At 37.8% G+C, this 10,450-nt stretch overlaps 1 long non-coding RNA gene across 1 annotated transcript in view; it reads right to left on the reverse strand.

Moving 5' to 3' along the window:
• Window positions 1–10,450, reverse strand: part of LOC129037965 (uncharacterized) — a 29,199-nt gene extending 18,749 nt beyond the window's left edge. The window contains exon 1 of the long non-coding RNA XR_008503029.2: window positions 6,667–10,450. This is a non-coding gene — a long non-coding RNA (uncharacterized LOC129037965). The remainder of the gene's footprint in view (window positions 1–6,666) is intronic.

Raw genomic sequence — 10,450 nt, forward strand, 5'->3', positions numbered from 1 at the left:
ATTTTTTAAAAACAAGTAATCAATTGAAAGACTCTCGAGTACCTAAAAGAAGCAGGGAAAGAACTGGGAGCCCTGTGTTTGAGTCAAATTCAAAATTTGCTTAATGACCTTGGGTAAATTGCTTTGCCTCTTTGAGTCTGTTTCCTCATCTATAAATGAGAATGACATTATCTTCTTCCTAAGACTATTGTGAGGGATAAATGAAAGTATATTTGAAAGGATTTCAGAAAATATAAAGTGCCAAACATATGGTAAGTGCTATCATCCAATTCCAGCAAAATAACAGAGTAGAACCACCCATCAGATGAGGGGGAAGCTACAAAATGTGCAGTTTGGATCAGCGCATGAATTTCATTCCCCAAACCACAAAATTATCATCCCTGCTTCAAGTCACCATACTGGTCTCTCACATCTTATAGAATGTATATTTTCAAAGACAATGTGTAGAGATTTTCAGGGCTCTGGAAAATGGAATTGTTACCCTTGGGAGTTTAAGAAGAGAAATACAAATCTTGATCTTAAAATAAGCTCCTGTGGCATTTTGTTAGTGTTGACTAGAGAAATAACAAAAAGATTTGATGTAAATGTGATTTAATCTCTCATGGAGAATTAATGTCTTCTCATATGTAGACATAGATAATTTTCTAAGGTAAACTATATTTTTCCTACTTACTTTGCAATCATTTTTAACATATTTCCCAATCGCCCCTCACCTCCTCCACTCTAATCCTATGGGAAAGCCTTTGCCCATCCCTGTCCTTTCGTTTGCCTTATCAGTTTGCCATCTATTTGTTGTCAACCCCCAAATATATATCTCCAGCGCAGACCCCGCTCTTGATGGACAGACTTTGATTTCTGACTGCCACTCAATGCTTCTACTTAAATGTCAAACACGTCTCAAATTGAACTCCTGATCTGTGCTCTCTGTACCCACAGTTTTCTCCATCTTAGTTAATGGGTACTCCATTTTCCAGTGGGTTAGACCAAACACTTTAGAGTCACATTTCCACACTCATTCTATCAGGAAATCTTATTAGCCCTACTCTTCAAAACAAATACCAATCTAACCACTTCTCACTGATGCTACAGCTACCATTTTCGTCATAGCCACCAACATCTATTGCCTAGGATACACAATAGCCTTTTGAAACTTACATCAGTATATGTCATGGCTCTGCTCAAAACCCTCCGGTGGTAACCCATAGTACTCCAGGGAGAGCCTGACAAGAGCTGGTTCTACTGGTACCTCTATGACCTCATTATCCTATTCTTCTACCCCAGCTCACCCTGCCTCAGCCACACTGGCCTTTTTACTGTTCTGTGAATATCCAGGCACATTCCCTTCTTATGACCTCTGTACTAGTGTTTTTATCTGCCTGGTGAATGCCCTAAGAGATCCATATAGCTAACTCCTTCACATTGCTCACTTTCGAGGAGGACTGCACTGACCATCCTATTTAAAATTGCAATTCCCCTCCCTGGCACTACAGATCCATCATATCTTCTTCTTATTCTTTTTTTTTGTCTTCTCTAAATGTATAGTACTAATGACTCCAATAAGATCTTTATTTTTTTTTTTCTGTCTTTCTGTATTCAAAAATAAAACCACAAGGGCAATGTCTCAGGTAGAGTACCTGGCACTTGAAAGATATTTGTTAAATAAATGACTTCAGTCTCTCAGTTTTCTAGAATCTTGAAAGTTGGGTCATGGGATGTATTTGTTTCCTATTGCTATTCTAACAAGTGACAAGTAATTTTGTGTCATAAAACAAGACAAATTTATCCTCCTGCAATTCTGAAGATTGGAAGTCTAAAATAAGGTTTTCAGCAGGATGTCTTCCTTCTGGGGACTTCAGGTCTCTGTTTCTTTGCCTTTTTCAGTCCTAGAGATTCCCTGTGCTCCTTGGCTTACAGTCCCTTCTTATCACTCCACCTTCTTGCTTCTGTTGTCATATTTCCTACTACTCTTGCTCTGATCTCCTGCCTCCCTCTTAAAGTATCTTAAAGAAGCAGTAAAAGGTTGAGGTGATTAGGGCCATTAGTAGGGCCATTATGAGAGCCATTAGACTTGTGATTACACCAGGCCCACACAGATAATCCAGGATAACTTTCCCGTCTCAAGATCCTTAATTTATTCACACCTGTAAAATCCCTTTTGCCATATAAAATAACATTCACAAGTCCCAGGACTTAGGACTTGAACATCTTTTGGGTGGAAGGATAATATTCAACCTACCAGGTTGAATATGAGAAAGAGCTAAAACTACAACAGCTGAACAGATGTGAATGAAACTACTACAAAACTATATTTGCCAGTGGAGCAGGCACAATAAGGAATAGCCAAAGTGGGGTTCAAGCTTTATTCAAATAACTTGGGAGACAGATAATACAATTTATATTTAGGCACCTACTGAAGATAGAAAGAAAACCAGTAGATTTGGGTTAGAGAAGTTTTGATCAAAGAGCTAAGAGACAAGAGTGAGAACTTGGTCTAGGGTGAAACACGGCAATTCTCCTAAGCCACATAAAGGATTTTGGACTTGGTTCTAAGGGAAATTGGAAACCACTGACAGGGCTTACATAGGAAAGTGGCCTAATAAGACATACATTTTGAAACATATCACTCTTGCAATAATGTGGGAAAAGAGTGAAGAGCAAGAGGATATGTGAAAAGACCACTTGGGAGAATGATGCAGTAGTCAAGGTGACAGAGGCTTGCTACTGTATTGAGTCTTAGTTTCCTCTCTGTCAAATGAAGACCATATTATTATCAGCCTCACCTAGCTTTTGCAATGATTCAGTAAGAATACACATAAATCACCACGTTGCGTACATAAACGGTGCTGGCTACTGGCATTGTAACTCTGTGTTATCTATTCATAATACAAAATTACAGAGCTACTGCTTAAAAGGAAATAAGGTATTGATTATATCTAAAACAAGGTATTTAAAAACCGATAAAACATTGACCTAAGCACAACAGGATAAGAAGCTGCCCTCTGCACTTCTTAGGTTGAGAAAATAGGTCTTTCCACAGCTCTTGCTAATAGAAGTAAGAGATGACAGCGAGCTCAGAGGGAACTTTGGGCCCTGGATGTTAGTAACAGGGAAACAGGGAGAAACGAAATCACCACAGCGATATTTGGTTGCCAAAGATGCAATATTATGAAAATGAACAATGTTGAGGATCTCAGAAGTGCTTTTCCTTGTGTCGTCAAGCAATGAGGTCGAATAGTATTGAGTATAGGAATAGACTTGGGCATGGCAAGTGAGCTCAAGTTGTGGCTCTCTCATTTACTAGGCTTACCATTGGGAAAGTAATGTAAACTCTCTGAGCTTCAGTTACCACTTCTGAAATTAAGATAACAACAGAAATATATTACATAATGACTTTTCATCAGAATTTAATGAGAAAATGATTGCAAAGTGCTAACACAGTGCATGACACAAAGTACTCAAATAGTTATTATATTATTTATGCTGTAGCCTTTTTCTTTTCTTGTATGTTGTTCAGTCCAGTATCTTTCAAGAAATTGTGAAATAGCATCCTGAAAGTTAAGGGAGGCAGGAATAGAGACCAGAAAGGAAGCAGCAGAGAGAATGCTAGGGTCAATATCAAGTCATCTTTACCAAGCAGAGAACACACTCGCCTATGACTCAAGCAAGGATGGGAAATTGTGTCACAGTCAAAGTGTGTCAGCAAAGAGCAGACTAAGAGCCAGCAAGGGAAAATATAGCCCAGAGCCAAGGGGAAGACACAATGACAGTATCGACAAGAAGAGGTCATCTCCTGCAGTGTCCGGCTCACTGTCACCAGGAATCCAACAGCCCACAGGAGGAGGATAAATGAGAACACCGGGCATACTCTTGAACTGCAGCTGCCTTCTCTGAAAACACAGGCACATTAACTCTCTTTAGATGAAAAGGGGAAAGAAACTCTTTGTTTGCAGTCTATTCCAGAGAGGATTGAGTGCATCCTATTGGAGTGCAAAAAAGAACCATTTAAAACAAGACTGCTGTTGTCAACAAATAAAATTAGGAAGACAAATCTCATTAGATACTATCAAGACTAAGGGAGACTAGTACTTCTGAGCTTTCCAATACATTTGGACTGCCAAGGTTTATAAGTTGCATATGGCTAGGAAAATAAAATAGGTAATCTAATTTTCCAAAAGCCAAGGGAGTGTGAGTCGAAGATAAGAAAAGAAGGCTTACATAAATAAGCCTCCTCAGGAGGAGAATGGGAGAGTTGCCTAATCCACATTCTTCCCTTTTGATGTCCCATGAACTCAGGCTGAGAAGAACACATTTAATGCTATGGGAAGGAAGAACTTGGATTTTTGTCTCAGCAAAGTACGTAGAACAGGCACTTGGAATAGCTGCCATAAGATGAATTTAGATATTTTCAGAACTATAAAGTATAAGATGTCTTCAGCAAACTAGATATGATTGGTTACAGGTTATGCCCATACAAAAAAAGATTTCAATGCCTCCCCATTGCCTAATGATTACAAGATCCCCCCCCCCGGTTTTGAAAAACCTTCCCTTTCTCTGTTCAGTCCCTATGGTGGGATAAGGAAACACTGAGTGTCCCAAGTGCCATTTCCCCTGTGTGTGAAGACTGACAAGAGGACACCCAGTCCAAATTCTAAATTCCCAAGAAAAAAGGACTGTCTACCTCAAGGCAAGCATCCACTCTTGGTCCAATTACAGATAGTGAGCCCCACACCACAAACACGGCTCCCAGAACATGTGCAATGGGGGAAGGAAACTGTGGATTTGTTAGAGATCCTAAAGTATGTCCAGATTACTCTTCCCTCTCTTTATCTCCTGATTGCTACACTCAATCACATTAGACCTGTTGGAAAAATAAATTACACAGGACTTCAAGGCCAAGGTTTGGAAAGTGGTCAGTATATGTGCTCAGGTTCATAAATCTTAACTTATATTGTAACTTCCTAAGCTTAAAGTGCATGGGTCTTAGTAAAAGTGACAAAATCACATCAAGGTGGGGATGTTCAGGGTGCAGCTTCTCTGGTATGTGCTGGTTCCTTACCAGGGAACAGGTGTAGATGCCAGTGTACATGTCATGGAAGGCTGGCACTGGGGTATTTCAAGTCTCTTTTAAATCTATGTCACTTTGAAATGATAGTGTTGTTACCTTAAAAAGATCATCAGTGCCATATGGTTGAATTAGTCTCAGTTGATTTTTGCCTAAGTCTCATGCCTGTAGCTACAGAATAGCACCTAGTTCTCATAGATGAGTGATCATTCATTTGCAGAGCCACAGGACCCAGGAGGTACTGAGCATGACAGACTTGGCCATGGCCTGTCACACAGGTCCCACTCAGTGCCCCCGCAGAAAGAAGCCTCTTCCTTATCCTTCCAAGTGCTGCAGTATCTCCCTCTTTCCCATCACTAGAACACTGGTTTTGTCTCCTGGATTAGGTTGTAAACATTACGGCACTGCTTTGCTGTCAGTTTGAATCCTGGCTCAGCCACTTAACCATGTGACCTGGGAGAGAGAGTTGCCAACTGAGAAAAAGGAGATAAAAATATCACCCTCTTAGGTGTGCTGTGAAAATTAAAAGGCAATATATATAAAGCACATAACATGCTGCCTGGTACAAAGGAATTGCCCAATAAAGGCGAATAACATCATTATAATTTTTTGAGAGTAGAGTCAGTATCTTACTGCTATTTGCATGCAATGCCTGTACCTAAGTACAAAAACAATAAATTAAATAGAAAAATGGCCACTCCAGGACAATGCCTCCAGCCACCTGACACAGAGACTTGACAAATGCCTAACGTGAGGACACAGCATTGGCAGGTTGCTGGACTTGCCTATCTTCTTTGAATCCCTCTTTGGTTGCTAGACTTGCCTGAGTTTTTCAAATCCCTTTAGAATCCTACCTATCTGTGGATGCTAGACTTGCCTCAGTGGTTGCTAGACTTGCTTGTCTTCTTTGAATCCCTTTAGAATCCTACCTATCACACGTGGGTAAGTTCTAGGAGTGTATTAGCCACAAATATCCACTGAGCACCTATTATGTGCGAATTACTGGCTTTTAAACATTGGAGACACCTGATGAGAAAAAAAAAAGACCCTGTTCTCAAGGTGCCAACCACCCCATTCCTGAATGCATTATCTACTTTAACTCTTAATGTTCACCTCGTGTTCACGAATCCAAAAATTTACACAATTCCGTGGTTTGCGATGATTTCAGATTTTCCAGCTGAAGCAGCAGCATCTTTTCCAGTTGACAGCATCCCTCAGGCCACCGCTGTCGGCCCTGCTCTTGCTCTGGTTCTGTTACAACAGCATCAGGGCCACTGCTGTCATCGTAACTAACATTCACAAATGATGGGCACAATTTACAAAGTATTTTGTGTAAATTATCTCATTTATTGTATCCAGATGGGATACATATGTGTTGCTTTACCATAGTTCTATACAGCACAGTCTCTGCTGGTTTTTAGCATCTTTTTAAATACGCCTAGATGCTCAGTTTTCTTTTTGTCCACAACAGGTCGCTGAGTCTTTGTCTTTATGTAACAATTTATATGTTATCCACCAAGCTTCTCTTCTAGGTTCAGACTCAGGGTAACACATTTTGTGTTTGAAATTTTGTGTTTCTTCCAAATCCATGGCTTTGTACTTACCATCCTTTGAAGGTCATCCGCTACCTTTGCACCCATTCAGAGTTTGATCATTCTTACAGTCCAAAGTCAGATCCCAAAGCATCTTCATTCTGAAATGATCTTATGCTGCCCTAGGAAGGAAAGTTTCTTAATTTATTTTTATTATTTTTATTAATTTTTATCCACTAAACATGTATCTTGGTCATAACATTTAAAATCTTAGTCATTACATTTCTCTACCTACAGAATTCATTTTCCTTATTTTCTTCTGTGGGTAGTTTCCTAACTAAACGACTCTGACAGAGCCATAGCAGTTGCATGTGTACCAGGATATATTTTGGTGTAAAAGTTTGAGAAATAATTTTAAAATCTCAAACACATCTATCAGTTTCCCTCTACCTAAATGCTTCTTCACTCTCACTCAGGATGATGCAATACCGCTCTGTGGTGAATTACCGCGGCCATTCTGGTGGGTCAGTGCTCATGCCACATTAGTGATTGAAATTTGACTATCACTCATGTGTCCATAAGTTTATGTGTATATATTTTGACATAAATAGACCATTTTTAAATATCATTTAATTTCTTAGGGAAAAAACTGATATGAAATCTCAAGTTAAAAATGGCTAAAAGAAAATTCTATTCACCAAGTAATTCCTGTACATAAATCAACATGTTCAAGGAGAGGATGAGGATCAACATTATTTGTAACTATACCAACTTTCCAAGGACAAATAGTTCATAATTTCTAAGGAAGTCTTCTATAGTAATCATCTCAGGCTACCATAACAGAAGGCCAAATGGATAATTTAAACAGAAATTGATCCTCACAGTTGTGGAGACTAGGAAGCATGAGATAAAGGTGCTGGATAATTCAGTTCTTGCTGAGGACTCTTTCCCTGGCTTGCAGACAGCTGCCTTCTTACTTTACCTTTCTTCCTTGATGCATACACATTAAGAAGAAGGGAGATCTCTCTTTCGTCCCATCATAAGGCCACTAATTCATGATGAAATCTTGCATATTAAAAAGAAAAGCCACTAGTCCTAAGAGACCCACCCTTATAACCTCACCTAACCCTAATTATCTCCCAAAGCCCTCATCCCCAAATTAACAAATGAATATTGGGAAAATAAAAACAGTTCATAACACCTTCTTTATTGAATAACAATCTCTCAGCTCAGAAGAACTCTGGAACACCAAGGCAAAAAAAAAAAAAGGCAGCATTATGTTAAAATAAAAACATTTAAAGTCAAATTGGAAGAAATATTTATCATTGTAATAACAATGCTTCTGAGTTTGGTTGACTTATACATTATTTACTGCGGGCCAGGTGCTCTTCTATAACTTTTCTATTCTCTATTATATATACTCATTCAATGTGCAAATATGATAAATCTAACGGTCCTAAATATACAGTTTATATATTTGTTATAGAGTACATAGAGTATATATAACTAGTACTGTAACAGAGAAACAAATAATATAAAAAGATATCTCTCCTGGTTTTATGAATTCACTAACAAACATATGAGACATTATTAGCCTCATTAGTTATCCATGAAATGCAAATTAAAACAGCAAAATGTCATTTCTTCACCCATGAAATTAATGAATATTAAAGAAAATGATGGTGAGAAGACATTGAGATTATCACTCAACTGCCATTGATGGAAGTATAAATTAGTATGACTTTCCTAAAAAGCAATTTGACAATATATGCAACAAGAGCTTTACAGATTTTTCTCCTCATCAAGCCAGTAATCATTTTCTGGCATACTTTCAGAAATTAAAAAATGAATGATTCTAACAGCTGGGTAATAAATCCTTATATAAGTCAGACTGTTTCAAAAAATACAAAGAAGGATCTAATAATTTTGAGACAGAGATCTATGATTTTTTTGGGGCATATAATGAACTTTTTAAAAATTCAAAAAACTGAGTATCTCTGAGTATCACTAAAATAATTGCAATTAACATTTGATTGTGAAAAAGTTCCTTGGTGTCTACACATATATAATTGAGAAAGAGGACTAAATTGATGCTGAATTCATTAGGAATAACATCTATCCATTGATAACTAAATTTTTTAAAAACTGAAACCCTTTCTCAGAACCTAATTTTCAATAAAATTTAAATGTTTTATTACCTTTATCAAAATGTGTGATATATTTTTGTTTCATCAACAATAACTTCAACATATATACTTATTTTGCTGTAGAGAAACACAATTACTTTGTATCATTGAATACATTACTTTAGGATAAACTTCTAAGGAAGAAAGTCTAATAAAAATAGGAGTTCAAGGGGAAAAAATGTAGAAGTTCTTGCTATTAATGATGAGCTTCCATGCATTTCTTAAAACAGACAACATGGTATCAGAGATGATTCCAATGGAATCATCAAGTCCTTTTGACCTCATTCTGCAACATCTGTCTGCCCCGTTCTCACTTTTCACTGCCACAACCCTAATTCTGAGCCTCATCATTTCTGACCTGATCTAGTCTTCAAAATTCTAACTGCGCTTCCAGCTTAAGTACCACTATCTCCATTAACAATTACCCAACTAACAGTGTCCTTTCTCTATCCTCCCATTACATTTTACCCATACAATCAGTTGTACCCATATCTGCTTCCCTCAAATCAAAGCCCATTTGCTAGGGATACATTCCCCATCAATCCTATTCACAAATATAAATCCAATCTCCTTGTGGAAATGCACATACAATTGATTTTTACATCATCGCAACCTAACTTGTGGTATAGCACATAGCGAGCACTAAAATGCTAAGAAAAACAAATGGATAACCATTTTTCTTTCAGAAACTGTAGAGTATTCCTTATCAAAATAACATTGTCTAATGAACTCGGTATACTTTGATGTATTATCTAGTTACGCCTAACAGTTTCTTAAGAATAAAGAATCTTAATTCGTTTTATTTATTTATCTATTTTTGAGACGAAGTTTCACTCTTGTCGCCCAGACTGGAGTGCAATGGTGCAGTCTCAGCTCACTGCAACTTCTGCCTCCCAAGTTCATGCAATTCTCCTGCCTCAGCCTCCCAAGTAGCTGGGATTACAGGTGCACACCACCATGTCCAGCTAATTTTTGTACTTTTAGTAGAGATGGGGTTTCACCATATTGGCCAGGTTGGTCTTGAACTCCTGACCTCCGGCAATCTACCCACCTCAGCCTTCCAAAGTGCTGAGATTACAGGCATGAGCCGCCATGCCCGGCTCCTTCCCTCTTCTTAATATCATAATTAGCATAAGGATGAATGAAGCATGTCCTAGAACATGTTTCAGGATTCTTTGACAAATGGAGATACACAATCTCTCACTTAATTCTTCATGTTCTCAGTAAAACTCCTTTTGTTTTTGCCAAATATTTGACAAAAAATAACAAATATAAGAAGTCATGTTTACTTGCCATCATAATTTTAGTCCCCCTGATTCTGTTACTAAGTATGGATCTCCAAAATAATGCCTTAAAGACATAAACAAGATAGAGCACACAGCTCCCCACATCTCTTGCCTAAGATATTACATTCCTTAAAAAATAAATGAACTTGGTCCTTACCTGTTCTTACACATAAAATCATGCCTGCCAAGATCAACAATTATGTTCCCACAAACTATAACCAAATATACTCTTAGGCCCAAATTTTAATATAATTTTATACATACTGGATCTTCACTCCCTACATAAAAACTATAATTTAAGCTGCATTTAAACAGTCTAACAAAACGTATCTCTGGACAATTTTCCAAAATACAATCCTCAATAACACACTAAATAAATTTTAA

Source organism: Pongo pygmaeus, chromosome 5 (assembly GCF_028885625.2).
Source record: "Pongo pygmaeus isolate AG05252 chromosome 5, NHGRI_mPonPyg2-v2.0_pri, whole genome shotgun sequence".
NCBI lineage: Eukaryota > Metazoa > Chordata > Mammalia > Primates > Hominidae > Pongo > Pongo pygmaeus.